The following is a 12,525-nucleotide window of genomic DNA, read 5'->3' as shown; positions in this document are numbered from 1 at the left end:
TAACATAAATAATCTATTGAAATAATAACATGATTTCTCGTCACTTTGCCTATCACTTTCGCTCTTACATGCTTGTTAGAACGTGACAGGCATAGTGACAAGCATAGAGGTACAATAAGAATAGAGATGAAATGGTAGAGCCGGCAGATGACCGAACGAGATGCTCTTATGGAACTTTCAGTAGGAGTAGCAGAGAAAGCGCTGTGATTGTTTGTCCTTGTCAGTCTCATTTTTTTTATTCCCCACCGTAAATTTTAGTATGGCTTAGGTAGGCAACAAATTACCCAATCGAATTACGTAGGTTGTTTTTGGTATGTTGTCAGGAATGTTAACATGTCTTTTTAATTTGGCGCATTGCGTATATTCTGTCCCTCACGGGCACGCGCGTGTAGCACATCTACTTGATCCTACCATGATAAAAATGTTGATGTTATGACAAGTGAAAAAATGCGTTGTAGCCTGGCCTGGTAGCTTCACTGATTCAAGGTAAAATTGAGAGCAAAATAAACACTCAAGAGAGGATATTTTATTATTTTTGGAGCAAGTTGCATCATATCGCAAAGTAAAAACGACTCAATGAGGAAACAACCTTCAAGAGGACATACTTTACGATTGTGTGGTTAAGTAAATCGTGCATTTCAGCTGATAAATGACGAATAAAAGAAATAAGACAACAGAGGGTTTCATACTCCACAGGGGCTTGTGTTTTCTTAATTACCGACATGCTTTCTCTACAATTTACTTTGGAATGTTCACCTCCTAGCTAGTCCAAATAAATTTTCGGAGTCAAAAACCAAGCATTTCCCTACGTTCTTGTTGCTTGGCCTAATGACGTAGGTATAGCTGTCTAATTCGGGGTTAGGCTATTCATGTCTCTCAAAAATTGGTGTGTAGGTAGTGTTAACTGATTATGATTTATCCCTTGTTATTTTAAGTACAGATTTAGAAATAAATACAAACTAGTATACGTTGTGGGTAATCTTTATTATTAACTTTTTTTTTGTTTCTACTATACTCACATCCAAAAAAGGTGGAGTAAACTGTTATTTGCTGGCGTGTGTTATTGTACAATTCTTTTTAGCTTTGAATACAAAAAAGAACCTAAATTTAATAACGTTATCACATCATCTTCACACATTTATCATTTCATTTAATCCATTGTTTTATCATGTTCATCAGTACATAAAGATCTTATTTTTTAGACTTAGTAGGTACATGATACCCTGTTAGGGCATACAATATGGGACATGTTACTTAATCCTAAATAAAAATTACAATAATAAAATTATCATGCAACACTAGGTTTAAACTAAATTTAAACATGAGTGCAATTTAGTATCTTGGTTCAGATATTTTGGAGCGGTCAAGGTGCTCGCAGATATCTGATCACGCCTCTAATGGCACGGCTTTAAGATGCTTCTTCAGATATTTGTTTGCACCTTCACCACCTCAATCTTCAATATATTTGATGGCAACTGTAATTTGTAGGGCTAAGATGGTCGGCTTTTTATGATTTGTCACCATGCCTGTCACGTTATAACAAGTTTGTAAGCGCGAAAGTGACGGGCATAGTGACAAGTGATAAAAATTGAACTACGCTGCCACCGCAGTAAGACTAAGATGGTCGGCTTTCTAACAAGTATGTAAGCGTGAAAGTGACGGGTATAGTGACAAGTGATAAAAATGGACCCATGCTTCTACCGCTGGATCATTTATAGTATTATAGGGTGATAATACTCAAAAACGAATGTCGCTGGCATATAAAACTGGGCCATGAAGTAGAACTCATGAATAAGTATCCTGCCCACCGTGCGCATCATCAGGTAGATCACTGTTCCTTGACAGTAGTGGAACGGGATCCGCGTCCTTTTGAATTGGTACTTGGCTGGCACGTAAACCTTGACTACAACACACTGCAAACTGAATCTCCTCGAGTTCTCTGAGTCTAGAACCTGAAAAGACACTTAATGAAGGAGGACAATGCAAACTTACCTTTTGACCTCAAAATTATATCTAATTGTAAGTTTGTTAACATTCGCCCGTGCATCGCGCTCGCGATGATACCTGTACAGAGATGTACAAGGAAAATCAACGCCCGAATGATAACTGAGATATTATTTTGATGTCAAAATTTATAATCAGTTTTTATAATGATGTGGCCTGTAGTGTAGGTTTAATATTGGGTGTAATTAATTAAGCCATGTATAGGTATAATATGTAATATAAATAGTTAGGATTTTTTTTTGCTACAAATAGCACCCTTTGTAAGTCAAGTAGGAACCCTTATAGTTTCGCCATGTTTTGATTGACAGACTTAGTCTGTTATCTAGATTTTTTGTTTTAATAAGTTTGCCTTTCAGCGTATTTAAGTCTATAATTATATAGTAATTTTAAAGTTACAAGGAGTGAAAGCATATTTTAACTTACATAAATCCATTGCGTTGCGCCCACATACCGGTGAGGTATTGTATAGTTGGAGGATCGGAACAGATTCGCCCGGTTAGTCGCATCACTCTTGCACCAACCAAACTTATAGACGGTATGTAAGCTAGCTGTGGAACAGTTGCACATTTTCCATATGATATGACACCTACATAATACATATTATAATTCAGCAAAATTGAAGTCTGAATTCCAATGGGATTGGCCAGTTGAAGTATCTCAGATATGGCGCTTATAGGATTCCCTGTCAATTCCTAAAATATTGTCAAAAATAATTTAGTATTTTTAGTATAGTGGCATCTTGTCAAAGTAAATTTTGTAGTCAACTTTTACTGCCATTTTTTGACACAGTACTAAAACTCTTAGAATGACATATGGCTAATTGATCCATGTTCTTTCACTGATAATCAGGCCAAAGCTAATTAACGCTATCAATTCGCAAACGAGTACGTAAATATCTTTTAGAGCATACAATTTTCTTCATCTTTAGAGGCACGTCTTTTTTAGATTTAATTGTCTTATACGGAGTTATATATATCTTTGATTTTGTCAAATTCTTCTTCTTTTTTTTTTTAATTTTACATCATGCATGCTAGCCCTTAAGGCAAAATAGGTAACAAAACTATGGCCCCATCTGTGCAAACCTTTGACAGTTGTCAATCCCATTGTACCATGTAATTGAAAAAAAAAAAAAACTTTTCAGTGTTATTTTATAACGTTATTTCAACATAGTTCCATGTTGCGTTAAGTTGAGCCATCGTACTTTTAGGCAGGAGTTCTTCAAAGTCCTCCACCTCTGGATCTACGACAACTCCCTCATCTTCTGCGCGCAGCGCATATGAAGCTTTATGGGCTGGTACAACTCGCCAAGCATAACATGGAGCTAAAAAAAAATCGAATGTTAAAGGAAATAAAGTCTCATCTCTAATAATAAATAAAATATGTATATGTCTTAAAATATCCTTAAGAATAAAGTGCAAAAAATATGTATACACTACTTAAATATATGGGCAATAAGGTCGTGTATACATACTCGTATTTTTGGAACTTTTTCTGTATCGATATTTTCACAAATATATGAAAAGTCTTACCCCAATGTAACAAGAACGGCAAAATTAAAAATAATGTCCAACAATTCATCCTGACAAACACCAATTCTAAATGGAATTAAAATTATAAGTATATTTTCAGGCTTATTGTAATCCTTTCTATGCTTGATGTACGTCTCAATGCGCGAGAGAACGCATTTAACCGCGTTTTAGACTTTGTGAATACAAGCAAAATTTACTGTTTACAAATTATGTGTGTTTGTATGAGCCTTTTTAATGTTTGATGCAATTGTGAGAAGTCATTCTTTTCACTCGTAAACAGTGTACCAATGGACCCAGCATTCCGTTGTTAAATTCCCAACTATTTAACGCACAAGTAGAGTAATTGTACCAGTAAACGAACCGTTAGGAATGTTTAGACTTTGTAAAATAGTGTATGTAATTTGGCATAATTTTATGTGGGTTTTAAGAGTTTTAATAGATCAAACAAGTATTCTAGTTTGTTTTCATTTATACAGTTTTAGAGTAATATCCCGTTATTTTACACTATATTAATTTAAATGTAGAAAAACGTTTTCTAATAAATGAACAGGTAGGCGCCAGTGAATTAACTACCCTGATAATTAGATCTATGAGTTTGTTTGGAATTTTAAACGTTTATATACGAATGCCTTGGTACTTTGTTTTAAAATTCTAAGACAATAAAAAAAAAACAGATGCGTAGTAAAGTTCATTTTCTACCCCCAAAAGTGAAAACAGTAGGTCTGGTTAGGTTCTATACACAATAGAACACTCCTGTTCATTTACTGGAATTAGAGGGTTTTGAGCTTTAGTCTTAAAATACGTGTTCGAAATCAACTATTTATTAGTATTGGGGAGTATTACTGCAATGTTCTGACGCCAAAGAGCAGCACTATCATATATAAACCATAGAGTAACTTAAATGCCTCAAACAGTTTTTGAGAAATTTTCACTATGACATTGATCCATTATAGCGGTTTGTTTACAGAAGCCGACCGCGAAACGCGAAAAAATTATCGTTCGTGTGGTAGAGAGTCAGATAACGAAACATCGATTTTCGTTTTTCGCGGTAGGCCCTCAGTATGTGCTAGAAGCGCCCCCTACACAGAGTTTTGCGTAACATCCCTTAGTGATATTAACTAAAGTGTAAAATAGCATGCATGTGTTCTTGTGACTGAAAGAAACCACACACTATATTTCATACTCGTACATGTTAAACTATACCAAATCGATGTAATGTTTAGGATTATACCTACCTACCTAGTAACGTGATCATCGTCATCATCATCATGGTGGCCTTTTGGTGATCCAATCTTGGATGTAGTAATATGATACACGAAATATTTTTCAGTTATAGAACTGAGCTGATGGTGTAGCTAATAGTAGCCACACCACCTGGGCCCTTATTCGACATGCTAAAAGTGACGTTTCGTGTTGATTTCCATTTGATGTGAGAAATATTGTGACTTGTCGAATTGCTATTATCACCACCTGTCAGTGAACAATATCCACACTAGAGGCGGGGCGTTGTACCGGAATAGTTTTTGGAACAGGTTATTTGTAATAGACTACTTTTAGCTTGTCGAGTATTTAAAAGTACGGACTTTGATTTCTGAAATAAAACAAATATGAAACTTTTATCACCTCGTACCTTCATTCTTACCGTTACTTTAGGTAAAATAAAATGTTGTTAACAGATGGTCGTCTGGGTGTCTGTTGTATCTAAAAATAATGTAATAATATATAACAAAAATATGACAATAGATTCATAGCCTTCACTCAAAACGTCACCATATTTCCGACCCTTACCGAAATAATAAGTTGATATTTGTATAAATAATCCTTATTTGTAAGACGCCTAAGCACGGCAAATACGTAAACTGCCTATTGGGGGTCATACTCGTAAAACTGGTATTTTAGACCTACTTTTGGTACGAGTAACAGAGACGTACTTTTGGTACGCAGTCCCAGCTCTAGTCAGGATTCTAGTTGTCAAATATAAGCGTGTCGAATACGTATTAGTTAACTGTCAAATGAAATTAGATCAACGGTAGACTTTTTTGTCGATGGGTATGGCTGCCATGTTTGGATTTATGACATTTAAAAGGGGATCCTAAGGCAGAGAGTAGTTTTACCTGTACGATTTTGATTCTTCTACTGGACGCAAGATAGAGTTAGCTGCCAAATTCCGATCAGGCTGACGCAACTAGGAAGAAAAAAGTTTTGTATGGAATTTGTTTCGCAAATCATTGCCAACGAAGAAAAAGAAAACGTCAGTGCTATTTATTCTGTCAAGTTTACATCAAGTCTACTGTCAGCCTAATTGCTTTGTTTGTTTTGAAGGCTTCAATGTTTTGTTCGGGTATTTCGTGTAATTTCTTTATTATTTAATGCAAAAATCGAAAATAGTCAACCGTGATCAGAGTAAAGAGCGAGTTTGTTACAATGCCAGCGAGAAAACGGTTTACTAAGTGTGAAATATGTGGCAAGCGAGCCACTCGAGAAAATCACGAAAAAAGGGATTTTATGGCGAAATTTCCCTTGGATGAAGACTGGTAAGTATTGCTTTAGATACTTTTGACCTTATTTTGGGTCAGCAGGCTATAAACACATCGAAAATTAGATATTTTACATTATTTTTCGTTGTGAACTAGGTACTATAACTATCGATAACTGTAGTTTTATTTGTATATCAGTGTAAATAATTAAATTAAATATGTGAAATTTCCTTAGAACTAGCATGCAATATGACCATAATTAATTCGTCGAAGATTAATAATGCATAAAATATCTATTACTTATGCATTAATGGTCATTAGTTAACATATTTTTTTTTATCTAGTGATTATTTAATATATTAACCTAAAATGTAAGAAAATTAATCTCTGTTTTTATGATAAATAAAGAAATATTATAGGACATTATTACACAAACTGACTTAGTACTAAAGTATGAATGGCATGTGTTGTGGGTACTTAGACAACGATATATATATATATATATATATATATATACCCACAACACATGCCATTCATACTTTAATACTAAGTCAGTTTGTGCAATAATGTATATATATATGTACATAGACCTAATTTATAAGTATTTATAAATACATAGAAAATACCCATGTCTCAGGAACAAATATTCATGCTCATCACACTAATAAATGCCCGTTCCAGGATTTGAACCTGGGACCATCGGCTTCATAGGCAGGGTCGCTGCCAACAAGGCCAGACCCGTTCTCATGATTAACAGACATATAAATACATAAAAAGTTAAAGCATTGATAAAGGGTTGTTGATAACTGGATGCCGAAAAACATGATTTATAGATGCATATTAGCGCGAAATAATCAGTTGATCATCTCATTAGCAAACACATGGAATATAAACTGTAGATAAAGTCATGTTTTTCCAAGACTGTATGTTTTCAGATGCAGGCAGTGGGCCAAATTTGTTGGGAACGAAGACCTGATACATCTTCCCATAGAAAAGTTACATTTATTCAAACATGTATGTGCACATAATTATGAAAATAAAGCATTTAATAAAATAAAAAAACACGACTTAAAAACTGTATTTAAATAATTCGGGTCCACATTAAGCCCGATCAGATAGTAGTCCAATTAAGAACTATCCACTATATAACACAACTTAAATGTGGACTCGATGCTAATCTGTTTTTTAGTACAAAATTTGTAGACAGGAGCCTATGTTTCAACCCTCCCCATTTTATCGATATCGATAAGAATCGTAAGCGTGTAGCGTACTACACTATTTAAATCGCTTATGTTGGTACTATGGTTCTTTGACAATTCTTTGTCGTACATTTTGGTAATGATTTGCGAAACAAACTGATTCCACTCGCTAGTATGGAAGTCCCGTCTCTTAAAACGTAGTGATTATATGCTCTTTGACAATGACATGCAGTTGCGTCGATGTAGATCTATCATAAAACGTACATGCGACGCATGTGACAATTGTCCAGGATGAAAGAACTATCTTGACAATTAACATAAAGCAATACAATACCACAAAATGTCAACAAGAAAACAGATTTATTATAAAAATACAAATTATATACAAAGCTTCATTTTAAAACCAATGGTCGTGGGTTCTAACCCCGGCTCTTAACAATGTGCATCTTGTAACATGTACCGATTTGCTTTTCAGTAAAGTAAAATATATTATCATGAGGAAGATGGAGTAGCCCCAATAAGGTATATTTTCCCCTCTGGGTTAGAAGGTCAGATAGTAGTGAGACAGGGAGATATAGTGAAGAATGCGGAAAAACAAGCATTTATTGTGTTGTTAGGCTAGTTCTTTTTTTCAAAATTTGAAAACGAACGCAACAGCATGCTCAAAGCCCCCTGTGAGTCAGAATCTGTTAAATTCAGGCTTAAGACGAAACAGGAGCTGAGCCCGTACACAAATTTGAGATTTTTAGGTAAAAGGTAAAAAATATCGCCGTCGCGCTGACGAGTGTGGCACCCCGTACCTAGCTAGAGACTATCCCTTGTGTGTGTACCAACAAACCAAATTTTAGACAAATATGATACGTCTTCTTCTTCTTTGTCGTTGTACTCTTTGCAGAGCGTCGTGGTCAACTGCTGATATCAGGCGCAGATGTTGCTTGCCGTACGATTTCTCGCCATTTTTCGCGGTTGGGGGCCATTCTGGCAAATGCGGTCAGGGGACCCTTCATGGCAGATTTGATTTGGTCAGTCCATCGCATAGGTGGCCTTTTGCGCGGTCTTTTTCCGTTTGCTCTACCCTGCACCACTAGACGCTCTATGGAGTCGTTGTTCCTCCTCGAGACGTGACCGAAAAAACTGAGTATGCGGGTCTTTACGAGAGTCGAAAGGCGCTGCTTGATACGGAGTTCTTTAATGATGGAGACATTAGTCCGAAACTCGGTCCAGGATATCCCCAGCATTTTCCTCCAGCACCATATTTCTAGGGCGTCTATCGTCTTTTCCTCTGTCTTTCGGATAGTCCAGGTCTCCGCAGCGTATAAGAATATAGGAAAAACGAGGGCCCGTACAAGCCGAACCTTCGTGGTGTTTGTGACGTTTCGGTGATACGTAGCCTATACGTAAAAACTAGCCAAGACAAATCCTTTATAATTTCAGGATTTTCTACACAGCACAGAACATGGCACCCATATAGATCTCAATTCCGTTGTCGGCGAGTCAACAACGACACATATTCTTAATATTGAACTTAATTGGCTCTCATTTCACATTTATGTTTTAAATTAATTATAGGCATAGACATACCATATCCTATTGTAAGTACAAAGTTTCAGAGCAATCTAGCAAGTCATTTTAAAATGAGAGCGTAACTACATTTGTATGGAGAACCGAATTTGCTGCGGACGCACAATGTAGCATAATCGGATTAGGACCAACCTCGAAATCTCTGTAACAGTCATGAAATTTATTATGTATATAAATTAAAGGCCCCTTTTTCATGCCCAAACCATTTAACATTTGGGGACCTCGAGGAATCCGAGCCATCTGGAAAATGTGTAGCATCAACACAACAGTCAACATTAAAACTTATTAAATTCTACACAAAAAAATCCTCGATATCTTTGCAGAACAATACATCTTGTTATAGAGAATACTTGCTGAAACTAAGTTTAACGCTTATACACTTCCAGGGGACATTCTCTTAAAAGGAAACTCGGAGGAATATGAATTCTATTTTTAACTATACCTTTGTACGTGGTCTACCCCAATATTAACATTTTACTCTACTGTGACTAAACCAGAAAGAAGGGTTATGGGTGTAAGTACTGATGATTCAGTACACCCAGTAGCTAGGTATTAGGATACTGGACGGATTTTTTTAAATGACGTATCGTTAGATTTCTCTTGCCATTCACAACCTACTTTTACTTGTTCTATTAAAGAAAAATCAATACAGCCGCCTTGAGAGGACTCCGAATATTAAATCATATTTTTTCTTCTAGCGCTTAAACTATTGAGCGGAGTACAGTAAAACAGACATCAGTAGATCCACAGTTAGTATACAAGTGCTATGCAATACAAAGTTACTAAAATTAACGGAAGAAAAAAGTTTAGGGCTAAATAATACGTCATTTAAAAAATCCGTCCAGTATCCTAAGGTACAGGGTGTTCTGAATCCTCAGTACTTATACCCATAACCCTACTTTCTGGTTAAGTTGCAGTCAAGTAAAATATTGATATTGGGGTAGATTATGTACAAATGTATAGTTAAAAGTGGAATTTTTATTCTTCCAAGTTTCCTATTAAGAGAATATCCCATGAAAGGGTATAAGGGCTAAATCTGGGTTTAGCAAGTATTTTTTACAGCAAGATCATTTTTTTTCGCAAAGATGTCTAAAACTATTTTATGTAGAATTTTATAAGCTTGAATGTTGCCTTACACGATTATTGAATAAAGAACGTAGATTTAGAGTAAAACGCGAATTTCTCCTGGATGGTCCACATTTTCCAAGATGGCTGCGGTTCCTCGAGGTCCCCAAATGTCAAATGGTATGGGCATGAAAAAGGGGCCTTTAAGGGGCGTATATACATACCAAATTTCATGACTGTTCAGACATTTCGAGTTTGGTCCTAATCCGACTGTGCTAATGCCACTATGTACGTAAACTGTAACTGTACTGCGGACTCAACCTTCACGTTATAATTTTTTAAGTATTAACGTTGCCATAGTAACGAAAATAATAAACACGTCAATTGAAGTAAACAATATTATTATATGCAAGAAAATTTTGCAAAATAGGTACATTAATGATTAATATGTAAAACACCATTAATTATTGAATTAAAATTATGATTTTGTGTTAAAAAATATGAGACCAATTATACAGCCCGATTACACGGGCTACATATTAAAAATGATTATCATGGAAACAGTAAATATACACAGGTGAACAAAGTTATAGTAAAATAGGTGCATAATTTCAGAGCTTGCCTGGCCCACCTGTACCACCTACCATGACCACGGCCGTCTCCTACTATTATTTTTTTCTAATACCTATGGCCTTACTAGCGAATAGTATTCCATGTTCTTGATCCAGAATTTAAACCCTTAACTACATATTTGTGGCACTTGGGGTTGAATTTGAAACTCTAGGGCACTAGCGTGGCTCTATGAGAGCGCCTTATATAGGCTTCTAGAGGATCAGCATTGTTAACCAGCGCGGAAATGCACCCAGCCTTCTGGGCACCCTACCAAGCGACCAGAATATAGGGCAAATATTTTATGTATACGTTTTTGACTTAGTGTTTTTATCATGTTTTATATTTAAACTTACAGTTGTCGAACTACCAGCAAAGTTTTTGAAGAGGTGTAGTTTTTATATTTCCTGGTACGAAACTGATACAGGAAATTGGAACATCAGTAAATAATCTACACCGAAGACAATGAAATATAGTCACATAATACTTTAATGTTTTATTTTATTAAAGAAATCGGTAAAAAAATGTGTTAACTGAAAAAGATAAATTTTATTTTATTTGTAATTGAATAACAAAATATGTATTTAATCTCCTTTTAACATAGGAATTCTCTTTGTGTAGGTACATATAAAATAATAGGTACTTAGGTCTTGGTAAGTAATATAGACAGTACAGTAGGTCTTATCTTAATAATTTGAGATCTCATACATGCGTTCCGATATATCTGATGGCGACTGTACATACAATGGGGTCGCGCATACGAGTACAAAGAGCATTAAAATAGTTATTGATAGACCAAGTGAGCGAGCTACTATGGTACCTATCTTTATATCAATTTTATGCATTATGTAATAGCGCAATACAGATTTTTTTTTTGACAAATGTAGTATTATTTTTATAGTAATAAAGGTTATTCATGAACCATCTCGTAATTTAAAAAAAACGGACTTTATCTCTAAATCATATGCCTTATATTTACAGATGTGTTAGGTTACAACTTGGTTCGTGAACGTGGTTTAGAAGCAACTTGAGACTGGGTGCGGAGTAAATTGCATCAATTTTTTTACAATTTTGAGCGTTTATAGGAGAATATGTGGAGCGAGCATTATTCGACGTGTAGGTGTGGGTTCAACAAAAAGATCGCATGTCAATAGTTCTTTATTGTCGTTAAAATTCAATTAATAATCGCCTTTATCGACCATCAACTGTGTGGTCACTTTTTAATTGATTGACGTTGTCAGGTACAGTTTCACTACTCGCCGCCGCATTGTTCATAGCGCATTACTTATCCTATCGAATACAAGATGTCGCTGATTCCTGTAAACTTATGTTTAAAAAAAAAAGACGCTTTACTCTATGCCATATATTGTAGGAAAGGAAGGGTATTCCCTGTCGTACGTCAAAAAATCCAAGATGGTGCCCAAGCCCATGGACAAAAAAGTCTAGCAATAAAATCAACACTTGTCAAAATTTGACATTAGCAATCCACAGTCAGGTGACAATCAAATCAAACCGAACCACTTCGAGTTCAGAGCCATTTCAAACTATATAGTAGTAATAAACAAAGTTGATTTTTGTTTGATTATTTTTTCTATGAATGAGTTTTGATTGTTCCAAATGATAATATCCACAGTTGATAGAATCAACACTTGATACAATCAACATGCGATAGAATCAAGTGTTGATTTGATGTGGACGCGAAATTTGACAGTTGTGCATCTCGAATAAGGCCCCTGGTATATTACTACTATATTACCTTGACTATGATTACAGATTAATTGAATTTCTAGGTAAATCAGAGGCATCGATTACTTACGTGAATTACGAGAGACGGTCGTTTCTCCTCAGGTTTTAGGTTGCCAAAAAAAAGCAAACCGAAAATAAAAAAGAAGATACAATTCTACGATTTTGACTTGTCACATCACACGTAAGAAAATACATGAATTTATAAAAAAAGAAATACAAATAATGAAAAAATTGTGGACTCCGTAAATTTTGATTTTCATTACGGTGAATAATAAAAGTAGGTATGGAATCAAAATAACGAGATGCCAATCCACA

This window comes from Cydia pomonella, chromosome 6 (genome assembly GCF_033807575.1).
Source record: "Cydia pomonella isolate Wapato2018A chromosome 6, ilCydPomo1, whole genome shotgun sequence".
NCBI classification, from domain to species: domain Eukaryota; kingdom Metazoa; phylum Arthropoda; class Insecta; order Lepidoptera; family Tortricidae; genus Cydia; species Cydia pomonella.
Note: the sequence above shows the minus strand (reverse complement) of the source record.